The sequence below is a fragment of the Chanodichthys erythropterus genome, chromosome 22, assembly GCF_024489055.1.
Source record: "Chanodichthys erythropterus isolate Z2021 chromosome 22, ASM2448905v1, whole genome shotgun sequence".
Taxonomy (NCBI): Eukaryota; Metazoa; Chordata; class Actinopteri; order Cypriniformes; family Xenocyprididae; genus Chanodichthys; species Chanodichthys erythropterus.
In genome coordinates, this window is record NC_090242.1 from 1,361,015 (window position 1) to 1,375,241 (window position 14,227).

Sequence of the window (14,227 nt, forward strand, 5' to 3'; positions counted from 1 at the left end):
TACAATGAAGCGCTTTCCTGCCGCGTTCATTAACTCAACCAAATGCATCCTATATGAGTTTAATCAGATATATACACAAAATAAAAAAATTCAACTTATAATTCCACAAAAGGCTGCGAATGCACAAGCAAACTGACTGTGCTAGTCATAAAGGTGTAACTCCGCAGATGTGCTCTTCGTGTAACAACGCTCTGATTTCACAGATTTGTGATTCACCGTAACTGTATCTTCCTTCAAGCAGTTCAATACTATCATGGAGAACAACGCACATCATATAATCCATTATTTATCAGTGTTAAAATATCTGCCTAGTTCGGACTGAGAATGATAACATTAAAATGAGCATTTATCGGCCAGTAAGATATGGTGGCTGATATATCATGAATCCCTGATTGGTTATGGCAGTATATTTATAGAGTTTTAACTATATGCATGATTTTAATGTTAACTTGTCACTGTTTTAAATGTGTAGGTCACTACTATAACGCATTAGTTTGATCACTATTAAAACGGAGTGGTTTAAAATGTACCATCATACCTGAAGACATTTGTGTTGAGCATGTGAACACAATAGCCAATCGGATGCGTTTGTTAGTCTGAGTTTTTGCTTAGCGCGAGTGCTGCATGTTGAATCCTTTCATTATAACCAACAAAGTATTGACACAATGCCAATAAAAGATGCACAACGTAGACAGACACACACACACAACTTCATTTATTATAACGGACGTTTCTGCAGAAGTACAGCTTTGTGTTTCTCGTGTTGTAATCGATAGCTTCAGTGGCTAATATGGCAGCGATCTTTGATTTCTGTAGGCCTATATAACACATTTGTTTATGCTGCTAACTACACATTGCATAGTTTCTGGATTGACAAATGTATTTATATGTGCAATTAAATCCAATTGATGCTGATAACCATAGCAATGGGTGGAACAAAATAATCTTGATGCTGTGTGTCAAATGATCTTTTTATTAAGTATTGGAGTGTAAATGTAAAAAAATAATAGACCTCCCACTTTTGCAATGTAATGTATTATTTTGTTCATTTGTTCAAACTGGCCACTCAGTGACTTTTTACTTTTAAATGTACAGATATTTAAATATAAAATTGTTCTAAGCTCTTTCTTTTGTCATCTGTCCTGACAGAATTAATTATTTCATTTGTGAATGAATAGGATATGTTAAATTCCAAACTTTTTCTTCGCATTTATTGTGGAAAACCCTGTAATGTAAAATAGTTTTCATTGTATGTTTTCAGTTGACAGTGATCAGTCAGTGTTAATCAGTGTTAAGTTTCTGTACTGCTTCATTTGGATCATCTCTGAATCCTTTGTCTGTAGTAGAATGTTTATTTTTCTTTCTTTACCTTGCTTTCAGGTGAGCCCTGAGAAGGACCAGTTATCAATGGACAATCAAGATGGTGTTAGACGGAGAAGGTAATAAAAAGAGCATTGCATCCTTTTAGAAAATGGTAGTCTAGTGAGAACTTTTTCACATAATCTTTGGGCCTGTTAACACCTGGTCATTTTATGTGTTTTTTTACTGATTTGTTCAAACAATTTCATTTACGATTGGCCACATAAATGTGTCTGTACAGAATCAGGGGCCATATTCACAAAACATCTTACGGCTAAAAGTAGCTCCTGACATGCCGATTTATGAGAAACTCTATAATCGGCGTGTCAGTCCTAATTTTTGCTCTTAAGAGTATTTCACAAAACATTTTAGTGCTAAAACTAGCTCCCAAATCTGTAAAAGGTTAGGAGTAGTCAAGAGGACTCCTAAATCACTAAGACCAAATCACAAACAATCCTAATGGCCGTTGATGCCAATCCGCCCAAAGACACTGAACACTATTGAGACAATAGCGATAGAGCCTTGGGTGCTGAACCTTTTCTTCATACATGTAATAAATATTTGGATTTATAGATTTGAATTTATGAAAAAATGCCAAAAATCTATAATAAATAAATAAATAAATAAAGTCCAATTACCTGTAGCAGTTGTTTTCACAAATTCACACTTACAAATAATTGAATAGAGTAAAAAACCAAGTGTAATAAGTGTATTTGGCGTCCTGTTCAAGGCGGTCGAGGGATCAGAGTTTGAAAATTTAGCCCAAATCCATATTACTTCCTCATATCTCCACTGAGAGTAAGGAACGGGGTGGCGACGGGATGCAGAAAACGGTCGAGGAAACTATAGGTGAGATCGGCTCTAGTCAGTGTATATATACCTCCTCTCGAGCCAATTAGACTGCTTGAACACGCTCCTCCCAAATTTTGTTTATAAAACATCATTTGACGCTTGAATTCTGCAATCTCTCGAGACGCAGACATGTAAGAGGCTGACAATTAGCTGAACGTATACTAGTTTAATTGACCCTTCACCAGGAGTTTGATTGACAAACAATCTAACCAATTATAACGCTAAATCCACCATCCAACCAAAGCTGTCAGGAGTTTAAGATTAACCTCGGTGGACTTGGAAAAATGGTGTACTGATGTCTTTCTGTGTTTTAAACAACATTCCTTCTGATGTTCATTCATGTTTATTTGATGCTATAAATGAACTAGTAGGAAGAGATGAATGATTCACGAGCCGCTTGAGCGGAGGCGCTACAGCGATCTGTCTTCAATTCCCTTACTATACGCAGATTTAACAGTATTCACATCATTAAAAGCTACCGCTATGAGCTCCATTTTATTGATCATGAGCAGCATCAGCACTGGTCAAATCATTTATTCTCACATTTTTTTAATGAAGATGATTGTGTGTTGAGCGTTTTCGACTTTTTAAGTTTCATTTGAGGTATTTTGCACGTCAGCTTACTGAAGAGATACTCATCTGTTCATCTGCGCCAACGCATGCTGCAGTAATGCTGTCATATCTTTCTATAACATGCCTATAACACATTCTCACATGTTTATTATTTAGTATTTTTGGGAGGAGTAAAATGTATTATTGTATAAATGTATATACAGCTATGGAAAAAATTAAGAGACCACTTAACATTGATTTCTGAACTTGGAGTGGTCTCTTAATTTTTTCCATAGCTGTATTGTTTTAGACAACGTCCAAAGTGATTTGAGCGATCGGATTTAAATCCGTCTCGAATGCGTTTTGGAGGGCATTTACACCTGGTCTTTCTATTATTGCATAGCAATCCATTCAGAGAAAATGCATGAAGTGAACAGGTGTAAACAGGTTTAAAAAAAACGTTTAAACCAAATGAGCTGAAAATATTTTTATATGCCTCATAATAGTGCTGGGCGGTATGACCAAAAATTTATATCACAGTATTTTTCAAAATTATATCGGTTTCACAGTATATGACGGTGTGTGTGTGTGTATATATATATATATATATATGACTGGGCGTTAACCACATTTTCTACTGATTGAGAGAGGAAATACTGCAGTAGATTGACTAGAATGCCCTGTTTTACTGTCATGATGAGTGAATATTGTAGAAAAATTCTACACTAGAGTTAATACAGGTTTACAAAACCCCACAAAATGATGCTGTGGGGAGACAACAACCAATAAAACTCAGACCTGCAACACATTCATTACAGACACATGAATATTAAAATATGACCATGGAGATGGGAAAAAAAGAAGAGTTGAGGGCACCTTAAGCATTTTAAAAATCTAACGCTATATAAAAACAAACTGCCAAAAATAGGGAGAAACGCGGAAGAACATTTAAACTAAGGATATTTTCAGTACATTTAAGAGCACTACAGTCTCTGAACAAATGACACACGTAAGTTTAACACAGAAAGCAGTTAAATAAAGCAGTTACATTTTTTACCATTCTTCTTTGAATTGTCAGTCTATTTCTGTGTTGCAGAATAACCCATCGTGTCATCGCGGTGGTGATCAGACGTACAGTTCAGTGTCCTTTGCATAACGTTACATTTCATTTGAAGAAGACGTGATGAAATATGTGCGAATACACGCTGCTGGCTCATGTTTAGAGCACTAGAGTATATGAAATAGGTCCATAAAAAACGTAAACAGGCTCGCTCCGGTCTATATAATATGATCCATGTGGAGAAAGTTGTTAATCTCATCACGGCGCTCCGCGCAGAAACCGCTCTATCTCGCGCGCTGGTTGAATTCTCAGCTGTAATCAAGGGCTGAATCCGAAATCGCCCCCTATAACCTCAAATAGGGCATTATTTGAGGCGACAGCCATTTGTAGTGGCGTCCGAAACCATAGTGGACGTTATTGAGTGCACTCGTTCAATCCCACAATGCACCACAATGAGTGTACAGCCGATGCACACACAACGGCTGTCCGAATTCACTCATTCGTTTTCATTCATTCTTTCAAGTGAAACGGGACGCTCTCAAACAGTGACGGGCTGCGCCGCGTTCTGAACGTTGGTTAAGCGACACATACCGGTATTGCGGTATCATCAAAATTCATATCATAACAAAAATAAATACCGGTATTCGGTATGAACCGGTATACCACCCAGCACTACCTCAAAATAAGATAAATTTTGGTCTTTGTGTTTTGTTTCATTGCTTTGGCAAAGCATTTCAAACAAACTAAAATCAACAGCACAATGTGGCTTTGTGCCCTTATCAAATTGCAAAAGCTGATAATTTATTAAGACTGTAGTCCGTTGCGCTCCCCGTTTCAAAGTGGAGATCACACTTTGTTCACTCGATCATCTTGTGATTCGGTGTTTTCCATGTCTCAGTTCACAGGGAATGAATGTAGTGAACTCTATCTCAGCAGTTTAACATGCATTTGGGAACGCAACGAGCACCAGTTACACATTTCACATTCGCATTATTTACAAAATTTGTGTGGCCAGTTGTTTCAAGTATTTCACCTGATTTGTAATAAGATGCATTTATAAACCTGTTTTCACTGAAACAGCTTAAGCGAAGAAATGAAGATAGAAGTATTGTAATGTCGTATTGTAAAATAGTTTTTCATTTACAGTAGTAGTATATTTCTGTCTTGGCAATAATTCTAATAATAGTCATCTAAAAGTATTAGTTATTATTTTTATTTTTATTTTTATTTATTATTAAACAGCATAAAGTTTCATAAATTACTTTTGAAAACAGGTTAAACTGAAGATGTTCTTGTGTTTTAAAATTCTGTTTTTCTTCAAGATGAGATCAGTATGATGGATCCTAATGCCAGTGATCCTGATGAAAGCGTTTCTCAGGATGTTGTTCCTGCTGGAGCTGCGCAGGCGTCTCCAGTAATGCTGGTATGTGTTAACTAACAGGTTTATGTTTATTATTATTTTAACCCATTATTATTTTAGATTATTGTCATAAATACAATGCATAGATACAATTATATATTTATAGTTCAACTTAACATTTGTATTTTCACAAAAGAAAAATGGTTTTAAGCCAGTTATTTTTATCTATTGCTGTAGTGTGTCAGTAGGAAATATCAGTTTATATTTCCAAACATTCCTTTTGCCATTAATTGTAATAATTAATGAGCAATAATCAGTTATTATATACAGAGATTTTTGCACTTATATAGTGCAACTTTTCTATAAGAATATTATTGGAATCAGGGTTGCACCAACATTGTAAATCTGGTTGATACAAATGAGTTTATCATTTTTGTGTTGGTAAAAGACTTGGAGATTTTTAAAGGGTAGTTCACCCAAAAATGAAAATTTGATGTTTATCTGCTTACCCCCAGCACATCCAAGATGTAGGTGACTTTGTTTCTTCAGTCGAACACAAATGATGATTTTTAACTCCAACCATTGCCATCTGACAGCTGTATAATTGGTGTCAATGGGAGCACAATTTATGAGTCAAAAAACATGCACAGACAAATCCATATTAAACCCTGCGGCTCGTGACGACACATTGATGTCCTAAGACACGAAACTATCGGTTTGTGTGAGAAACCAAACAGTATTTATATCATTTCTTACCTCTAATACACCATGTCCAACTGCGTTCAGCACTCGGTTAGTGAGGTCTGATCGCGCTCTGACAGCGGCAGTGATGTCTCGAGCATATACTTCAATGAGTGCTAGACATTACTTCCACTGTTAGACCGCAATCAGACATCACTGGTGTATTAGAGGTAAAAAATGATATAAATACTGTTTGGTTTCTCGCACAAACCGATCTTTTCGTGTCTTAGGACATAAATGTGCCGTCACAAGCCACAGGGTTTCATTTGAATTTGTCTATGTATATGTTTTGACTCTTATGAATTGTTTCCATTGACACCCATTATACAGCTGACAGACGGCAACGGTTGGAGTTAAAAATCATCATTTGTGTTCGACTGAAGAAACAAAGTCACCTACATCTTGGATGCGCTGGGGGTAAGCAGATAAACATCACATTTTCATTTTGGGGTGAATTATCCCTTTAACAGGCTAATAACATTTAATCTCCAGAATAATATTTTGTGTCACTTGAAATTTTATTTTTAGATATCAGGTGTATAACCAGTTTTAAGTTCTAGGTATTTGAGAGTTAAATCTTAGTTTCCTGATCAGTATGTAACTGATTTCTTGCAGATGTTCAGAAGATGCCCATTTGGAAAACTGCTGAGTTTGTCAAGGTACCTGAGGTTTAAATTAGAGTACGACCATCATTGTAAGTACATGAGCTTTGATAGAGTAGGAGCTTAATAAAGTATGTATCTGTACAGAGAATGAGAGTTCGGCAGAAATTAAAAAACGGAAAGGAAAAGGACAAGACGGAAAGGACAAAAGGTTTGCTGGTCAGATGCTGAAGTTACAGCTGTAATTGATCATTTTAAGGCACATATGACCAAAGGAAAATTGTGGACAAAACACAAGAGATTTTGTAAGAAATCAAGGAATTAGCTTGAAAAAAAAAGCACAAAATAAGTGATGTTGCATTGTGTCTCATTTGATGCTGTTGTATAAGGATTATTATTTTAGTTGTTGGTTATGTTAGTTTCATTCTAGAGCATGAATATACTAAGACTTCACTCTGTAAATCTCTAAAGTTTAACTGTTCTTTAAAGCAGTAGTTTGTCACAAAAACATGACAATTTAATATTCAACATTATTATTGATCTGACTGCATTGACACTATTGTATGAGAACTGAACTGAGCTGGACGATGACATGACTGTTGTCTCCAGAGCTGCTGCTGCTGCTGTATAGATGAAGTGAACTAAATTAATAACTGATGAGTTTTACAACGTAATTGAATCAACACTGAACTGACTCTGGCTGAACAATGACACAATACTCTTCTGCTGTACAGCCCAAACAATCTTTGTTGAACAATGTTCCTGTTATGAGGGCTGCTTTGAAACAATATGTAGTTTAAAAAGCGCTTTATAAATAAAGGTGACTTGACTTGACTCAACAATTCTGTTCACATTTTTTCAAAGTTTTGAATGGTTGCCATTTCAATATGTCAAAACATTAATATTGCTGTATGCTTTCTGATTACACAGATTACACAGTTGTCCATGTGTTATTGACCTAGTTTTTTAGTTGTGGATTTCATTTTCCCCTTAAAATGCCATTCCATGATGGTATTACATGGTTAAAACCGGAAAAACTCAATGTTTATGTTGTTATTTTAAGTCATAATTAAAGTACTTCTAATACACACTGGTCCCTGTAATGTTGGAGTGTGTCAGGTGTGTATTGTGTTTAAGATCAGGTACTCATTAATCACCTCAGTCTTGCTAATACACCATATCGTCAGGTTTGTGTGTTGTGTGTGGTCATGTACCATTAAACACACTGGTCCCTGTAATGTTGGAGTGTGTCAGGTGTGTATTGTATTGAGGAACCGGTACTCATTAATCACCTCAGTCTTGCTAATACACCTTATCGTCAGGTTTGTGTGTTGTGTGTGGTCATGTACCATTAAACACACTGGTCCCTGTAATGTTGGAGTGTGTCAGGTGTGTATTGTGTTTAAGATCAGGTACTCATTAATCACCTCAGTCTTGCTAATACACCATATCGTCAGGTTTGTGTGTTGTGTGTGGTCATGTACCATTAAACACACTGGTCCCTGTAATGTTGGAGTGTGTCAGGTGTGTATTGTATTGAGGAACCGGTACTCATTAATCACCTCAGTCTTGCTAATACACCTTATCGTCAGGTTTGTGTGTTGTGTGTGGTCATGTACCATTAAACACACTGGTCCCTGTAATGTTGGAGTGTGTCAGGTGTGTATTGTATTGAGGAACCGGTACTCATTAATCACCTCAGTCTTGCTAATACACCATATCGTCAGGTTTGTGTGTTGTGTGTGGTCATGTACCATTAAACACACTGGTCCCTGTAATGTTGGAGTGTGTCAGGTGTGTATTGTATTGAGGAACCGGTACTCATTAATCACCTCAGTCTTGCTAATACACCATATCGTCAGGTTTGTGTGTGTGTGTGGTCATGTACCTGTAAAACACACTAGTCCTTGTAATCCAGAGAAATGACATGTTTTGTGTATTGTACAATAGGTGTCCTCATAAATCAGGTTGTACCCAAAAATCACAATTATGTCATAGGCGGGAACATTTTTGGATGGGCGGGAATGTCCTTGTATACCACTGATATGTCATGTTGTCATATTTTCCGTTCTGTTGTGTGTAAAGAAACTTTAAAGCCAGATGTGTGATCTGCAGATCAAAACAAAATTTTTGATAGTTTTATCATCACTGTAGGGCATCGGGAAAGGTGTGTCCCCCTAAACCACAATCCTACTGGTTTGAGCATCAAAGTCCTCGTAAACCACAAAAACCAGTATGTGTGTGTGTGTGTGTGTGTGTGTGTGTGTGTGTGTGCGTGTGTGTGTGTGTGTGTGTGTGTGTGATGGGAACATTGACTGGTTTGCATTTTCCCTCAAGGCCTGCAACTGCCTCAGCCCATGGCACTCATACTGCCTGGGAGAGAGAGAAAGGCAGTACTGGACCATACAAGGATCAATGTTAAATGGCCTGGTTAATGACCGGCACACAGCTGACAAAGTCATTCATTTCTGCCGGCACTATGTATTCTGTGTGTGCGTAAACAAGAGGGATTTGCACGTTTGTGTGTTTCAAAACTCAAATATGAAAAAGAGAGAAAGAATGAGAAAATAAAAAGCAGAAAAAAGACCAAAAATGCTAGAAAAACAAACAAAAGCTCATAGTGGGGTTTGATAAATAGAAAAACAAAGAGTGTTTGTGTGAATGTGCATGTGTGTTCTGTTATGACAGTGTTAGTGTAAAGATCACTTCCCATGTCAAAGCACCACTGCAGATGAAGCTGTAATATTAAGTTACAAAACACTCCTCACTCACGGCCCTGCCTCTTCTAGATCGCTTAAAGGGACAGTTCACATAAAATAACTGAGCTGCTATAAGTAAATAACTAGAAGAATAACGAAGTGCACCAAACAGCGAAACTATTGATTAGTCAAACGATAGTTGATGTAAGGAACAGACAGAAATTTACTGTCAGTTATTTACTGAATAGCATCCACTTTAGCTGTCATTAACATGTTTATGAGAGTTCATTGGGAAAAGTAGTGATGTGCAATTCAGAATGAAACTTTTTTTATTATTATTATTCAATGAACTGACTAATACAATTCACATTGCCACTTTGAATGATTTGTTCATGAATCAGACTGAGTTGGTTGTCAAGTTCAACTCAATCACAGAGGATATCGGCTTAAAATTTCAGGTTGTTTGGCAACTTATCACTCAACTTCAGAAGACTTGAGTGCACAGGTGGATCACTTATATTACATGTATAGTCCTTCTGTCATTTTTGAAGCTTGAAACCCCTCTCATGGAAAAGGTACAAAAGTGGCTGGTACAAAATAAAAAGTCAAACAGTTTTGGTATCACATGAAGGTGAGTAAATGATGAATTTTGCAAGAACTGTCCCTTTAAACTACACCCCAGAAAGCAAAGTGAGGTATTCTTCCTGATTCCTTGAAGTATCATTTTTTTTAAAGTGGCCTTAACCCCAAACAGTCAAGTGGAGCTTATTCTTCCGAACAACTAGTCAAGCCTTGTCATCCTCCTCCTCTGTAGTACTGAGCTACGTAAACACCACCATCTGTATCTGATCAGAATTAATGCCCACCCCCCTCCACTTTCTCCATCTCGATCCCCTTTTGCCGCCTGGTCCCATACACACATGGAGATACAGTACTTACACATCATCACCATATTACATGGACATGGGCGAAGATATGAACACACATATACACACACACACACACCCCCCAAACTCCTCTTATAACACACAAATACACACTCCCTGTCCCCCCTTTGCACTACGTAATTGTTGCTAATAGTTTGGGGGTGAAGTATCCATATTCCATTAAGTGAACCAAGCTCTCTGATTGGCTGAGCCGACGGCCCCTCGGAATAGTTGAGCTGGCCGCCTGCCAGAGGCTCATTTCCTGCCGGCCTGAGAGCCTCCAGCCGCTCCCGCTGCAAATGCACTTCCTGACTATGTATAAAATTTTTATTAATGGCCAGGAGTGCATCAGCAAAGGCTCAGGGAAGGAGAAAAAGAGACAGAATGACAGAGATGGATGGAGTGAGGGGAAAGACAGCATTAAGTATGATTGAGCTCTGATAGAGGAAGGAAAGAAGAAGGAGAGTTTCCAGAATGCCCTTTTAAGAACATCTTTAAGACAGTGCAGACCTGCTGTAAGTGTCTGTTCGTTGTCTCATAAACAGATAAAGAGAAAACAGAGGAAGAAATGGGAAGATAAAATGAAAGACAAGACTTGATGAATGAGAATGAGAAAAAGCACCAGTACTTCCTAATAAATACTCTGTTTGGGATCCGAGAGACTGCTGAATAGTTCATTCTGTCAACATTTAGGGGTGCACTAGTATGTAGATGGGCTAAAAAAAAAAAAAAATGAAAGTATACAGAGTGAAAATGTGAAGACATAACACAAATTAAAACGGTCAGTCACCTATTCCCTGGAGAGGTCAGGAGGCATATTACTGGAGATAGAGATTCAACAGATGATGGAAAGGAAATGTCTAAGCTGGCCACACCCCCGTCAAAACCACTTGATGGACAAGTCCATTTTTTATGAAACTTCATCAGCACAGAGGATGAAAGGTCAAGTGGCTGAGGGAAAGTGACAGCCCATTGGAGAAGATGAAGGTACTTGCCCATCCCAAAGAGGTCTCAGTGTCAGCAGAGTTTGTGTATGTGAGGGCTGAGGGTGAGGGGGGACTCCGGTGACCCTTGACAGGAGTCCTAGTTACAGCAGCAAGGGGGTTGACAGGTCATATGAAGTATGTATGCTGAGATTTAAAAGAATAGTTCATGCAAATATGAAAATTTGATTCAATTTGATTTTGATCTTGATTCAATATTGATTCATTTAGATATATATCAGGTGCAGTATGTCTTCATTATTTAAGGAAAAATCTGTCTTATTTAGCAGTAAACTATATAGGGATCCCTGTCAGTTGGTACCTTAATAGTTAATATAAAAAACAGAGTCCAAACTATTAAAGTAATTTGCTATTTAATCAAATTGTCCTCTATAGTGCTTTTTTTCTAGTTTAGTAATGAGTCAGTCACTTCGATGTGGTGTCGAATGCTGACACTAGGGGTCACACTTGAGAGCTCCAAACACCTGTGATACTTCATAAAAGGCCAATGAGAATTGGTGAGTGGAATTGTCATGCACCACTCCCCCGGACATACGTGTATAAATGGAGCTGACATCACTACAGATAGTTGCTTATTCTCATTTACCTCATAGCTGGAAGATTAAAGCACATTGCAGCGACCTCTCCACCCCACGTGTAGTGAGAGCTTCCAATGGGCACTTCAGCAATCTGAAAATAAGAGTTATCCTCTAAAAAAGCAAAACGCTGGAGAATGTCATTTTAAAGGATGCTGTCAATACTTGTCAGCCTCAGACGGCACAGATCGCTGCCTTGTGTGTCTGGGCCATTCACACGCTGAGAAAACTTTCATGGATGGCTCAATGTTCTCTCATTGTGATTCTCCTTTCTGGTTAGAGAGGAGTAACCTCAGCCTCTCCCCACTCTGTTAATTCTGGAATACATAAAGCAGCGACAACTAGCACTGAGGGCGATATGAGGGCAACAACGAGAGTGTTTCCGCTGGGTCAATCCCAACGGGATTTTTCGCCACGCATGTTGCACTTGGGGCAACTTCCGGATGAGTTTGACATTGTGTCACATTATGCACCTGATTTCTCATTCAGGGCTCCAGATGAGGATGAGCTGTCAACAGCAGCATCGGAGGGTGGGCTAGTGCCTTCCAACATGGAGGACTCGACTGGACTCCCACCTTTGGGTGCAGTGGCCCAGTCTGTGAGTTGGCGGCCATGCTTGCCCAGGCTACCCAGTGAATCAGGCTGGAATGGAATCCTCCACTCTGTCACGAGTGCTCTCGGTTGGATGATTCAGTCACTTCAACGTGCCACTACCTACCCCTTTTTATTACACCAGCACAAACTGGGTGCTAGTTCATAGCTAGTGCTAGTGCCAGTTCGGAGTTGGTTCAACTGATGAGCCTTCTAAGGACTGGTTTGCCTTTCCATGGGCTAGAGAGCCAGCACAGAGTCAGGTCTTACGTCACTGTATACGTCTCATATTTCACAGCAAAGCTAGCACGGAGGGCCAAACACAAACACAAACACACCAAGCTTGTTAAAAATGTATCGGCTTCTTGCAGAGCAATCGGTGCATAATCGATCCAAAAAGCACAAAGAGTCGTATGCTCTACAAACGCTCCCGTGGCACTCCAATGTCACTTGCCGATCGGCCGGTGCTGCTCCGATGCATCTTGAATAAGCCTTCCATCAACAATGGCGGACGTTTTGTGAACCTACATCAGCATCCAAACACGGCTCACTGTAATTTGTAGATAGATGGAGATTAAATCGAGCTGCTATTAGCTGGATTAGCTGATATTTTTAAAATGAAGGTCACAAGTTTCTTGTTGGTCACGGTAAACCCATCCCCAGCCCCTGACAAGAGCGGTTCTTACTTCTAGACCAGCAATGTTTTGGTGCTACTTATGAACCACTTTTCCTGGTTCGGAGCTGGAGCTTTAGGTGTCGAAGGACAAAGAACTGATTTGAAACTAGGCTCTGGCTCCGAACCAGCACTCAAACTGCCTTGGTGGAAAAAGGGTATATCTGGGCTCACAGCCATGCCCCACCCAGTGCCCTTCCTCCCAGAAGGGCATGAAGATCTCACAAACTCATGGAAGGCAACTTTTACTGCCAGATCATGCTTCACAGGCTCTTCCACTCTCATTAACCTCAACTGTTGCCCTCATATCGCCCTCAGTGCTAGTGGATACACAGAGGTGGAGCGTGCAGTCGTGGTACATTTACGATTGCAAAACCCTGCCTCCTGGCAGAATCTTGGCTCGGATCCAAGGCATGTAAGTTCACTTTGTCTCTGCCCAGTAGTTCTCAGCAGTAAAGAAGCAGACTGAGGCAATTAAACACATCTTGGCTCGGAACCGAAAACATTTCCTATAACACTAGATATACCTGTACATCAGAATAAGAATGGCATCTACGCTAATATCTGTCTCTCTGCTTATCCTGATGTTTGCCGGGTGCTGGATCCAGGCCGTATCCAGATCAGATGGAGAACCTGTGTGTTTTTCCCTCCTAGGACTTTTTTCCCAGTGCAAGCACGCTGGGTTTTTCTCCTAGGGGTTTTTTTCCACCCCTGGGAGTCAGCCGACATTGGCTTAATGTAGCACCATCTTGTATATGTTACATATTACCACGCTTGTTTGTACAGCTTATTTTTAACCACTTGCCTTTTTTTCTGTGCTTCTAATATGTAAAGCTGCTTTGAAACAATTACCAATTGTAAAAGCGCTATATAAATAAATTTGACTTGACTTGACTTGACATGTCCGTCTGTCTCTGTCTCTGTTTTTCAGGAGGAAACAGTGGAATTATCTAACGTGCCCGCTGAGTAGCGCGACCTGAAGGAGGTGTTCAGTAAGTCTCTGCTTCTCTTCCTCCGCATTGCCCCTATGACTGTGCCATAGATTTATTGCCAGGTAAATCTCTGCCCAAAGGCAAGTTATATTCACTTTCTGTTCCAAAAAGGGAGGCTATGGAGAAATATATTTCTGATTCACTGGCATCGAGGTTCATCCTCCCTTCCTCTTCTCCAGCGGGGGCGAGGTTTTTTTTTGTGGGGAAGAAGGACGGATCTCTGTGACCTTGTATTGATTAC